Source organism: Scyliorhinus torazame, chromosome 4, assembly GCF_047496885.1.
Source record: "Scyliorhinus torazame isolate Kashiwa2021f chromosome 4, sScyTor2.1, whole genome shotgun sequence".
Classification (NCBI taxonomy): Eukaryota; Metazoa; Chordata; class Chondrichthyes; order Carcharhiniformes; family Scyliorhinidae; genus Scyliorhinus; species Scyliorhinus torazame.
Window position 1 is genome coordinate 336,977,168 of NC_092710.1, and position 10,377 is coordinate 336,987,544.

Below are 10,377 nucleotides of genomic sequence, written 5' to 3' on the forward strand. Positions count from 1 at the left end.
GAGAGAGAGAGAGTCCCTCAGAGAGAGAGAGAGACCCTCACACAGAGAGAGAGAGTCCCTCAGAGAGAGAGAGAGAGAGAGTCCCTCAGAGAGAGAGAGAGAGAGAGAGAGTCCCTCACAGAGAGAGCGAGAGAGTCCCTCAGAGAGAGAGAGAGAGTCCCTCAGAGAGAGAGAGAGAGTCCCTCAGAGAGAGAGAGAGAGAGACCCTCACAGAGAGAGAGAGAGAGAGACCCTCACAGAGAGAGAGAGAGAGTCCCTCAGAGAGAGAGAGAGAGAGAGACCCTCACACAGAGAGAGAGAGAGTCCCTCAGAGAGAGAGAGAGAGAGACCCTCACAGAGAGAGAGAGAGAGTCCCTCAGAGAGAGAGAGAGAGTCCCTCAGAGAGAGAGAGAGAGACCCTCACAGAGAGAGAGAGAGAGTCCCTCAGAGAGAGAGAGAGAGAGAGAGAGAGAGAGACCCTCACACAGAGAGAGAGAGAGTCCCTCAGAGAGAGAGAGAGAGTCCCTCAGAGAGAGAGAGAGAGACCCTCACAGAGAGAGAGAGAGTCCCTCACAGAGAGAGAGAGAGTCCCTCAGAGAGAGAGAGAGAGAGAGTCCCTCAGAGAGAGAGAGAGACCCTCACAGAGAGAGAGAGTCCCTCAGAGAGAGAGAGAGAGTGAGACCCTCAGAGAGAGAGAGTCCCTCAGAGAGAGACCCTCACAGAGAGATAGAGAGAGAGTCCCTCACACAGGGAGAGACAGAGACCCTCACAGAGAGAGAGAGAGAGAGAGTCCCTCACACAGAGAGATAGAGAGAGAGGGAGTCCTCACACAGAGAGAGAGAGACAGAGAGAGAGAGAGAGTCGCTCAGAGAGAGAGAGAGAGAGAGAGAGACCCTCACACAGGGAGAGAGAGAGAGTCCCTCAGAGAGAGAGAGAGAGACCCTCACAGAGAGAGAGTGAGAGTCCCTCAGAGAGAGAGAGAGACCCTCACAGAGAGAGAGAGAGAGAGAGAGAGTCCCTCAGAGAGAGAGAGAGAGACCCTCACAGAGAGAGAGAGAGAGAGTCCCTCAGAGAGAGAGACCCTCACAGAGAGATAGAGAGAGAGTCCTCACACAGGGAGAGAGAGAGACCCTCACAGAGAGAGAGAGAGAGAGTCCCTCAGAGAGAGAGAGAGAGAGACCCTCACACAGAGAGATAGAGAGCGAGAGAGAGTCCCTCACACAGGGAGAGAGAGAGACCCTCACAGAGAGAGAGAGAGAGAGTCCCTCACGCAGGGAGAGAGACCCTCACAGAGAGAGAGAGAGAGAGAGAGAGAGTCCCTCACTCACAGAGAGAGAGAGAGTCCCTCACTCAGAGAGAGAGAGAGTGAGAGAGTCCCTCACTCAGAGAGAGAGAGAGTGAGAGAGTCCCTCACTCAGAGAGAGAGAGAGCGAGAGAGTCCCTCAGAGAGAGAGAGAGAGAGAGTCCCTCACTCAGAGAGAGAGAGTCCCTCACTCAGAGAGAGAGAGTCCCTCACTCAGAGAGAGAGTGAGAGAGTCCCTCACAGAGAGATAGAGAGAGAGTCCCTCACACAGGGAGAGAGAGAGACCCTCACAGAGAGAGAGAAAGAGAGAGAGTCCCTCACAGAGAGAGAGAGAGAGAGTCCCTCAGAGAGAGAGAGAGAGTCCCTCAGACGAGAGAGAGAGAGTCCCTCAGAGAGAGAGAGAGAGTGACCCTCACAGAGAGAGAGAGAGAGAGACCCTCACAGAGAGAGTCCTCAGAGAGAGAGAGAGAGAGAGAGACCCTCACAGAGAGAGAGAGAGAGAGAGAGAGTCCCTCAGAGAGAGAGAGAGAGACCCTCACAGAGAGAGAGAGAGAGTCCCTCAGAGAGAGAGAGAGTCCCTCAGAGAGAGAGAGAGGTAGACCCTCACAGAGAGAGAGAGAGAGTCCCTCAGAGAGAGAGAGAGAGAGAGAGACCCTCACACAGAGAGAGAGTCCCTCAGAGAGAGAGAGAGAGAGTCCCTCAGAGAGAGAGAGAGAGGACCCCCACAGAGATAGAGAGATAGAGTCCCTCAGAGAGAGAGAGAGTCCCTCAGAGAGAGAGAGAGAGAGACCCTCACAGAGAGAGAGAGAGAGTCCCTCAGAGAGAGAGACCCTCACAGAGAGAGAGAGAGAGAGTCCCTCAGAGAGAGAGAGAGAGAGACACTCAGAGAGAGAGAGAGTCCCTCAGAGAGAGAGACCCTCACAGAGAGATAGAGAGAGAGTCCCTCACACAGGGAGAGAGAGAGACCCTCACAGAGAGAGAGAGAGAGAGAGTCCCTCACACAGAGAGATAGAGAGAGGGAGTCCCTCACACAGAGAGAGAGAGAGAGAGTCCCTCACACAGGGAGAGAGAGAGACCCTCACAGAGAGAGAGAGAGAGAGAGACCCTCACACAGAGAGAGAGAGAGAGAGAGTCCCTCACACAGGGAGAGAGAGAGACCCTCACAGAGAGAGAGAGAGAGAGAGAGACCCTCACAGAGAGAGAGAGAGTCCCTCACACAGAGAGAGAGAGAGAGAGTCCCTCACAGAGAGAGAGAGAGACCCTCACACAGGGAGAGAGAGAGAGAGTCCCTCACAGAGAGAGAGAGAGAGAGACCCTCACACAGAGAGAGAGAGAGAGAGAGTCAATCACAGAGAGAGAGAGACCCTCACACAGAGAGAGAGAGAGAGAGTCCCTCACACAGAGAGAGAGAGAGAGAGAGAGTCCTCACAGAGATAGAGAGAGAGACCCTCACACAGGGAGAGAGAGAGAGACCCTCACACAGGGAGAGAGAGTGAGAGAGTCCCTCAGAGAGAGAGAGAGAGACCCTCAGAGAGAGAGAGAGAGAGACCCTCACACAGGAAGAGAGAGAGACCCTCAGACAGGGAGAGAGAGAGAGTCCCTCAGAGAGAGAGACCCTCACACAGAGAGAGAGAGAGTCCCTCAGAGAGAGAGAGAGAGAGAGAGTCCCTCGCAGAGAGAGAGAGAGAGACCCTCACACAGAGAGAGTGAGAGAGTCCCTCAGAGAGAGAGAGAGAGAGAGAGAGTCCCTCACAGAGAGAGAGTGAGAGAGTCCCTCAGAGAGAGAGAGAGACCCTCACACAGAGAGAGAGAGTCCCTCAGAGAGAGAGAGAGAGAGAGAGAGAGTCCCTCACAGAGAGAGAGAGAGAGACCCTCAGAGAGAGAGAGAGAGAGTCCCTCACAGAGAGAGAGAGAGAGTCCCTCACACAGAGAGAGAGAGTCCCTCAGAGAGAGAGAGAGAGAGAGAGAGTCCCTCACAGAGAGAGAGTGAGAGAGTCCCTCAGAGAGAGAGAGAGACCCTCACACAGAGAGAGAGAGTCCCTCAGAGAGAGAGAGAGAGAGAGAGAGAGTCCCTCACAGAGAGAGAGAGAGAGACCCTCAGAGAGAGAGAGAGAGACCCTCACAGAGAGAGAGAGAGTCCCTCAGAGAGAGAGAGAGAGAGTCCCTCACAGAGAGAGAGAGTCCCTCAGAGAGAGAGGAGAGACCCTCACACAGAGAGAGAGAGAGAGTCCCTCAGAGAGAGAGAGAGAGAGTCCCTCAGAGAGAGAGAGAGAGAGAGTCCCTCACAGAGAGAGAGAGAGAGTCCCTCAGAGAGAGAGACCCTCACAGAGAGAGAGAGAGACCCTCAGAGAGAGAGAGAGAGAGTCCCTCAGAGAGAGAGAGAGAGTCCCTCAGAGAGAGAGAGAGAGGGTCCCTCACAGAGAGAGAGAGAGAGACCCTCAGAGAGAGAGAGAGAGAGACCCTCACACAGGAAGAGAGAGAGACCCTCACACAGGGAGAGAGAGAGAGTCCCTCAGAGAGAGAGACCCTCACACAGAGAGAGAGAGTGAGAGAGTCCCTCAGAGAGAGAGAGAGACCCTCAGAGAGAGAGAGATTGAGACCCTCACACAGGAAGAGAGAGAGACCCTCACACAGGGAGAGAGAGAGAGTCCCTCAGAGAGAGAGACCCTCACAGAGAGATCGAGAGACCCTCAGAGAGAGAGAGAGAGAGTCCCTCACAGAGAGAGAGAGAGTCCATCAGAGAGAGAGAGAGAGTCCCTCACAGAGAGAGAGAGAGAGACCCTCAGAGAGAGAGAGAGACCCTCACAGAGAGAGAGAGAGAGAGTCCCTCAGAGAGAGAGAGACAGAGTCCCTCACAGAGAGAGAGAGAGAGTCCCTCAGAGAGAGAGAGAGACCCTCACACAGAGAGAGAGAGAGAGTCCCTCAGAGAGAGAGCGAGAGAGTCCCTCACAGAGAGAGAGAGAGAGTCCCTCAGAGAGAGAGAGAGAGAGAGAGTCCCTCACAGAGAGAGAGAGAGAGTCCCTCAGAGAGAGAGAGACCCTCACAGAGAGAGAGAGAGAGAGACCCTCACACAGGGAGAGAGAGAGTCCCTCAGAGAGAGAGACCCTCACACAGAGAGAGAGAGAGAGAGTCCCTCAGAGAGAGAGAGAGACCCTCACACAGAGAGAGAGAGTCCCTCAGAGAGAGAGAGAGAGAGAGAGTCCCTCAGAGAGAGAGAGAGAGTCCCTCACAGAGAGAGCGAGAGAGTCCCTCAGAGAGAGAGAGAGAGTCCCTCAGAGAGAGAGAGAGAGTCCCTCAGAGAGAGAGAGAGAGAGACCCTCACAGAGAGAGAGAGAGAGAGACCCTCACAGAGAGAGAGAGAGAGTCCCTCAGAGAGAGAGAGAGAGAGAGACCCTCACACAGAGAGAGAGAGAGTCCCTCAGAGAGAGAGAGAGAGAGACCCTCACAGAGAGAGAGAGAGAGTCCCTCAGAGAGAGAGAGAGTCCCTCAGAGAGAGAGAGAGAGACCCTCACAGAGAGAGAGAGAGAGTCCCTCAGAGAGAGAGAGAGAGAGAGAGAGAGAGACCCTCACACAGAGAGAGAGAGAGTCCCTCAGAGAGAGAGAGAGAGTCCCTCGGAGAGAGAGAGAGAGACCCTCACAGAGAGAGAGAGAGTCCCTCACAGAGAGAGAGAGAGTCCCTCAGAGAGAGAGAGAGAGAGAGTCCCTCAGAGAGAGAGAGAGACCCTCACAGAGAGAGAGAGTCCCTCAGAGAGAGAGAGAGAGAGACCCTCAGAGAGAGAGAGTCCCTCAGAGAGAGACCCTCACAGAGAGATAGAGAGAGAGTCCCTCACACAGGGAGAGACAGAGACCCTCACAGAGAGAGAGAGAGAGAGAGTCCCTCACACAGAGAGATAGAGAGAGAGGGAGTCCCTCACACAGAGAGAGAGAGAGAGAGAGAGAGAGTCCCTCAGAGAGAGAGAGAGAGAGAGAGAGAGAGACCCTCACACAGGGAGAGAGAGAGAGTCCCTCAGAGAGAGAGAGAGAGACCCTCACAGAGAGAGAGAGAGAGTCCCTCAGAGAGAGAGAGAGACCCTCACAGAGAGAGAGAGAGAGAGAGAGTCCCTCAGAGAGAGAGAGAGAGACCCTCACAGAGAGAGAGAGAGAGAGTCCCTCAGAGAGAGAGACCCTCACAGAGAGATAGAGAGAGAGTCCCTCACACAGGGAGAGAGAGAGACCCTCACAGAGAGAGCGAGAGAGAGAGTCCCTCAGAGAGAGAGAGAGAGAGACCCTCACACAGAGAGATAGAGAGCGAGAGAGAGAGTCCCTCACACAGGGAGAGAGAGAGACCCTCACAGAGAGAGAGAGAGAGAGTCCCTCACACAGGGAGAGAGACCCTCACAGAGAGAGAGAGAGAGAGAGAGAGAGTCCCTCACTCACAGAGAGAGAGAGAGTCCCTCACTCAGAGAGAGAGAGAGTGAGAGAGTCCCTCACTCAGAGAGAGAGAGAGTGAGAGAGTCCCTCACTCAGAGAGAGAGAGAGCGAGAGAGTCCCTCAGAGAGAGAGAGAGAGAGTCCCTCACTCAGAGAGAGAGAGTCCCTCACTCAGAGAGAGAGAGTCCCTCACTCAGAGAGAGAGTGAGAGAGTCCCTCACAGAGAGATAGAGAGAGAGTCCCTCAGAGAGAGAGAGAGACCCTCACACAGAGAGATAGAGAGAGAGAGAGAGAGAGAGTCCCTCACACAGGGAGAGAGAAAGACCCTCACAGAGAGAGAGAGAGAGAGTCCCTCACACAGGGAGAGAGACCCTCACAGAGAGAGAGAGAGAGAGTCCCTCACTCACAGAGAGAGAGAGAGAGTCCCTCACTCAGAGAGAGAGCGAGCGAGAGAGTCCCTCACAGAGAGAGAGAGAGAGTCCCTCACTCAGAGAGAGAGAGAGTCCCTCACACAGAGAGAGAGTGAGAGAGTCCCTCACACAGAGAGAGAGAGAGAGAGTCCCTCACACAGGGAGAGAGAGAGAGAGAGAGAGAGTCCCCCACAGAGAGAGAGAGAGAGAGTCCCTCACACAGAGAGTGAGAGAGTCCCTCACAGAGAGAGAGAGAGTCCCTCACACAGGGAGAGAGAGAGAGAGAGAAAGAGAGAGAGTCCCCCACAGAGAGAGAGTCGCTCACACAGGGAGAGAGAGAGTGAGTCGCTCACACAGGGAGAGAGAGAGAGCGAGAGAGAGTCCCTCACAGAGAGAGAGAGAGAGTCCCTCACAGAGAGAGAGAGAGCGAGCGAGAGAGCCCCTCACACAGGGAGAGAGAGAGAGAGAGAGAGTCCCTCAGAGAGAGAGAGAGAGTCCCTCACACAGGGAGAGAGAGAGTGAGTCGCTCACACAGAGAGAGAGAGAGTCCCTCACAGAGAGAGAGAGAGAGAGAGAAAGTCCCTCACACAGAGAGAGAGAGAGAGAGAGAGAGTCCCTCACACAGGGAGAGAGATGCTTACCAGCTGGAACCCCAATATTGTGACTTTGGGTGGGTGGATCAGCAAGGGGGAGGATATCAAACCCACCCAAAGGACCCTCAGCTCCTCTTTACGGCCCACCGTATGTACCAACAGCTTCACAACTGCTGCCCCCTCTGAGGGGCCATTGATCTACTGGGAAAAGAGGACGGGGCAGATATAGAGGGAACAATTCATGTTTTAATTGCGGCCGTGCAGATCACTGGCAACAGGAATGCCCCTTTAAAAGACAGGCAGCAGAAGGAGACTACCCGACCCAAAGGAGGGGTACCCACCAAGGGAGGACAGACGCAATACACTGACTTCTCCCAGGCAAACCCTTTCCCAACACAGGCTTGACTAGCTAATTTAGTCATAAGGACTCTCCAATCGGACAGGGAACCTATTATCTCTCTGCAGATAGGAGATGAACATCACCCATTGTAATCGACACTGGAGCAGCCATGTCTTCTCTGCAATCAGAACTTCGCCTGCCACTATCTGACCACACCCAGCATTTGTCGGGGTTCCAAAGACAGGTGTGTGAGCATCCTATTTCTGAACCTGTGACAGTCACTTATGAGAATAAGTCTGCGGATCATCAGTTTGTCGTGACTACTGGATTGGACTGTAACTTGTTGGCCCGAGATTTACTGTGTATCTTCCAGCTACAGCTAGAGTACGGAGACGAAGGGGTAAGGGTTCAATCATGGAGGATGAGACAACAGTGCTATATTTCTATCACTCCCCAGTGGTGGACGTTAGACATTGAACATTCACTGCGTACCACGGAGGGGGTAGGGGCGCCTAAGCCGGGGTCCGCAGGGGGGAGGCAGGCCCGGGCCTTCTGCGGCTGCGGGCCGGGGGGGCCTATGACAGAACCGGACAAAACAGGGAGTTGGAGGACAAATACCGGCCGTTAATTGGGACCGAATGGCCTGTCAAGGTTACAGCCACAGTCACGGGAAAGAAGGTACAGCCGATTTTGTTACAATACCACCACATTTATGGCCACAGTCAGCTTCTGTAGGCCCCTCATATTACACGTCAGGTCCACGACCAGTACCATGCCAAGGATCTGGGGCCTATGGTAAGGAGGGCAGTGGATCATTCAGATCCAACAGAGTACGCACTTCAAGTCACGCCAGACGGCACTTCCATAAAATATTTTGAGGTCCCTGAAACGATTAACACTCGACTTCAGCCAACCCACAGCTCTGGAAGAGTAGGGGATTCCTTACCTCGGCCGGCACGGAAATATCCCACCGGGGTTTAGTTAATGACCTACTGCAGGCCCTCCTTATGCCCGCGCAGATTTCCGACCCCAGTTGACGTTGGTAATGAACAAGCAGATTGTGCAGCGCGGACAGCCGCGCAAATTCAGCAAGTGATGGTGCCCAAAATGTTAAGTCAGACTAAACGATCTGCTATAAATATGTCTGCTTCTGACAAGCCAATGCCAACCATCCAAGACGTCATAAGGTTACAGGAGGATGCTCCTGAGAGTGATAAACAAATGTGGAAATGGTTAGGTTGCACATATGATTCTGTTTCCTCTTTATGGACCACGCCAGCACATCAGACATGTATGTCTGATGTACTGGCTTTATGGGTCATTGAATGAAATGAAAATTGAAATGAAAATCGCTTATTGTCAAGAGTAGGCTTCAATGAAGTTACTGTGAAAAGCCCCTAGTCGCCACATTCTGGCGCCTGTTCAGGGAGGCTGGTACAGGAATTGAACCGTGCTGCTGGCCTGCCTTGGTCTGCTTTAAAAGCCAGCGATTTAGCCCAGTGAGCTAAACCAGCCCCATGTGTACACTTTGCAACTCATTGTGGGGTTTGGGGGACTAGTGATTTGTTGCTGGACACTTGGTGGCACCCTGAAATGCAGGGGTGGCCCAGAGTATCAGTAATCGGTGTTTGATCTGTCAGCAATATAACACCGGCAAGGTATCCCTTGTGGTATGGGGCAAACCCCGTTGCCCAATGGTCCCTTTGAGACGTTCCAAATGGGTTACATTGAGTTGGAAAGGTGTCAATGTTATAAGTATGTTTTTGTTACAACCTGCCTACTTACCATTGGCTGGGGACTAATGACAATCCCACAATCCTGTGGGAGTATGAGCTTCCCCAATGAGGGGGGCGGAGAAACCATTAGTAAACTTCTAGTATAAATAAAGCTGGCCAGTTTGGAAGCAGCAGGAAGGAATGTGCAGCAAGGGAAGTTGCTGCTGCTGTTATATATATATGTTATTGTAAATAAATGTTATTACTTTGTATCCTTAAAACTCGTGCTGGATTCTTCGTGGCCCTCACAAAAGTTTTGGTCATTGTGGATATGTTCAGCAGATGGGCCGAGACGTATCCGACTATCGATAATATCTGATGCAGGAAATCATTCCCCGGTACAGTATACCAGCTCAGTTAAGTTCTGATAACGGGCCTCATTTTATTGGACAGATTAATAGAGAGTTCTGCTCCCAGTTGGGCATACGCCAGCAGTTACACTGTGCGTACAGACCGCAGGCGGCCGGGTTGGTTGAGAGACACAATCAGACCCTCAAAACTAAATTGGCTAAATTAAGAGCAGACACGGGACTGACATGGCTTAAGTTGCTCCCCGTTGCCCTCTTCCAGCTGCGGGTTACACCTGCGGGACTGGCCCGGCTCTCTCCTGCCGAGATCCTTTATGGCAGGCCCCTTAGAACTCCCTGGAACCTGCATGTTCCCAGACTGGTTCAGTTTCACCATATGACTGAAGAGATGACCACCTATATTGTAATCCTCACTAAGGTCCTCAAGGAGCTCCATGGCCAGGTCCGCGCAGCTCACCAGCCATCGCCCCCAGTACCTAGCTCACTTTCAGTCCAGCCCGGCAGCTATGTCATGGTCAACAATTGGACTCAGAAAGGGTCGGAGCCGCGATGGGAGGGGCCCTTCCAAGTTCTCCTTACCACCCCCACGGCAGTTAAAGTGGAGGGGCGTCCCCGCTTGGGTCCACCTCCACCTCTGTAAATTGGGTCCACCTCTACCAATGTAAAAAGGTTGGTTACTAACCTGCCTCCCTTCCCCAGCACTGTTTTACAGGTGTGGAGCATGATGGGGTGGCTACGCACCGCCTGTGTAATCTTCGGACTCCCCTCACTTGGAGTGACATCGGCGACGGACATGGAAAAGGGAAATATCATCTACATCTGTAACCCCAACCAAACTACAAGGACATTTCGTTTATGCAGAGGTGATGTTCTTCAATGCCCCCATATACGAGGACATGGTATCGACACATGGAAGGTCATCAGGTTAACGGACAATGCAGGACTCATGAAGCAATTGCACCGGTCCCGGCGATGGGAAGGGAACATTACATGGACATTGCCTTGTTTTTGGAGTACATGTAAATTTGATTTTGGATGTGTTAACATTAGTGCCATAAAGGTAAAATCAGACCGTCAGGAGAGAGTAGGAAGAGGTTGTGAGAGAGAGAAAGGGGGACTAGAGAGAGGACGGGGCGTGTAAGGAGGGGAGTACAACGTGAACGTAGGTTATCTGGAGATACACTTAATTCATTTAGGACCCAGACTGAGGAAAACTTGGGTAGGATGAATCTGTTCTACCAGATTTACCACCGCTTGTAT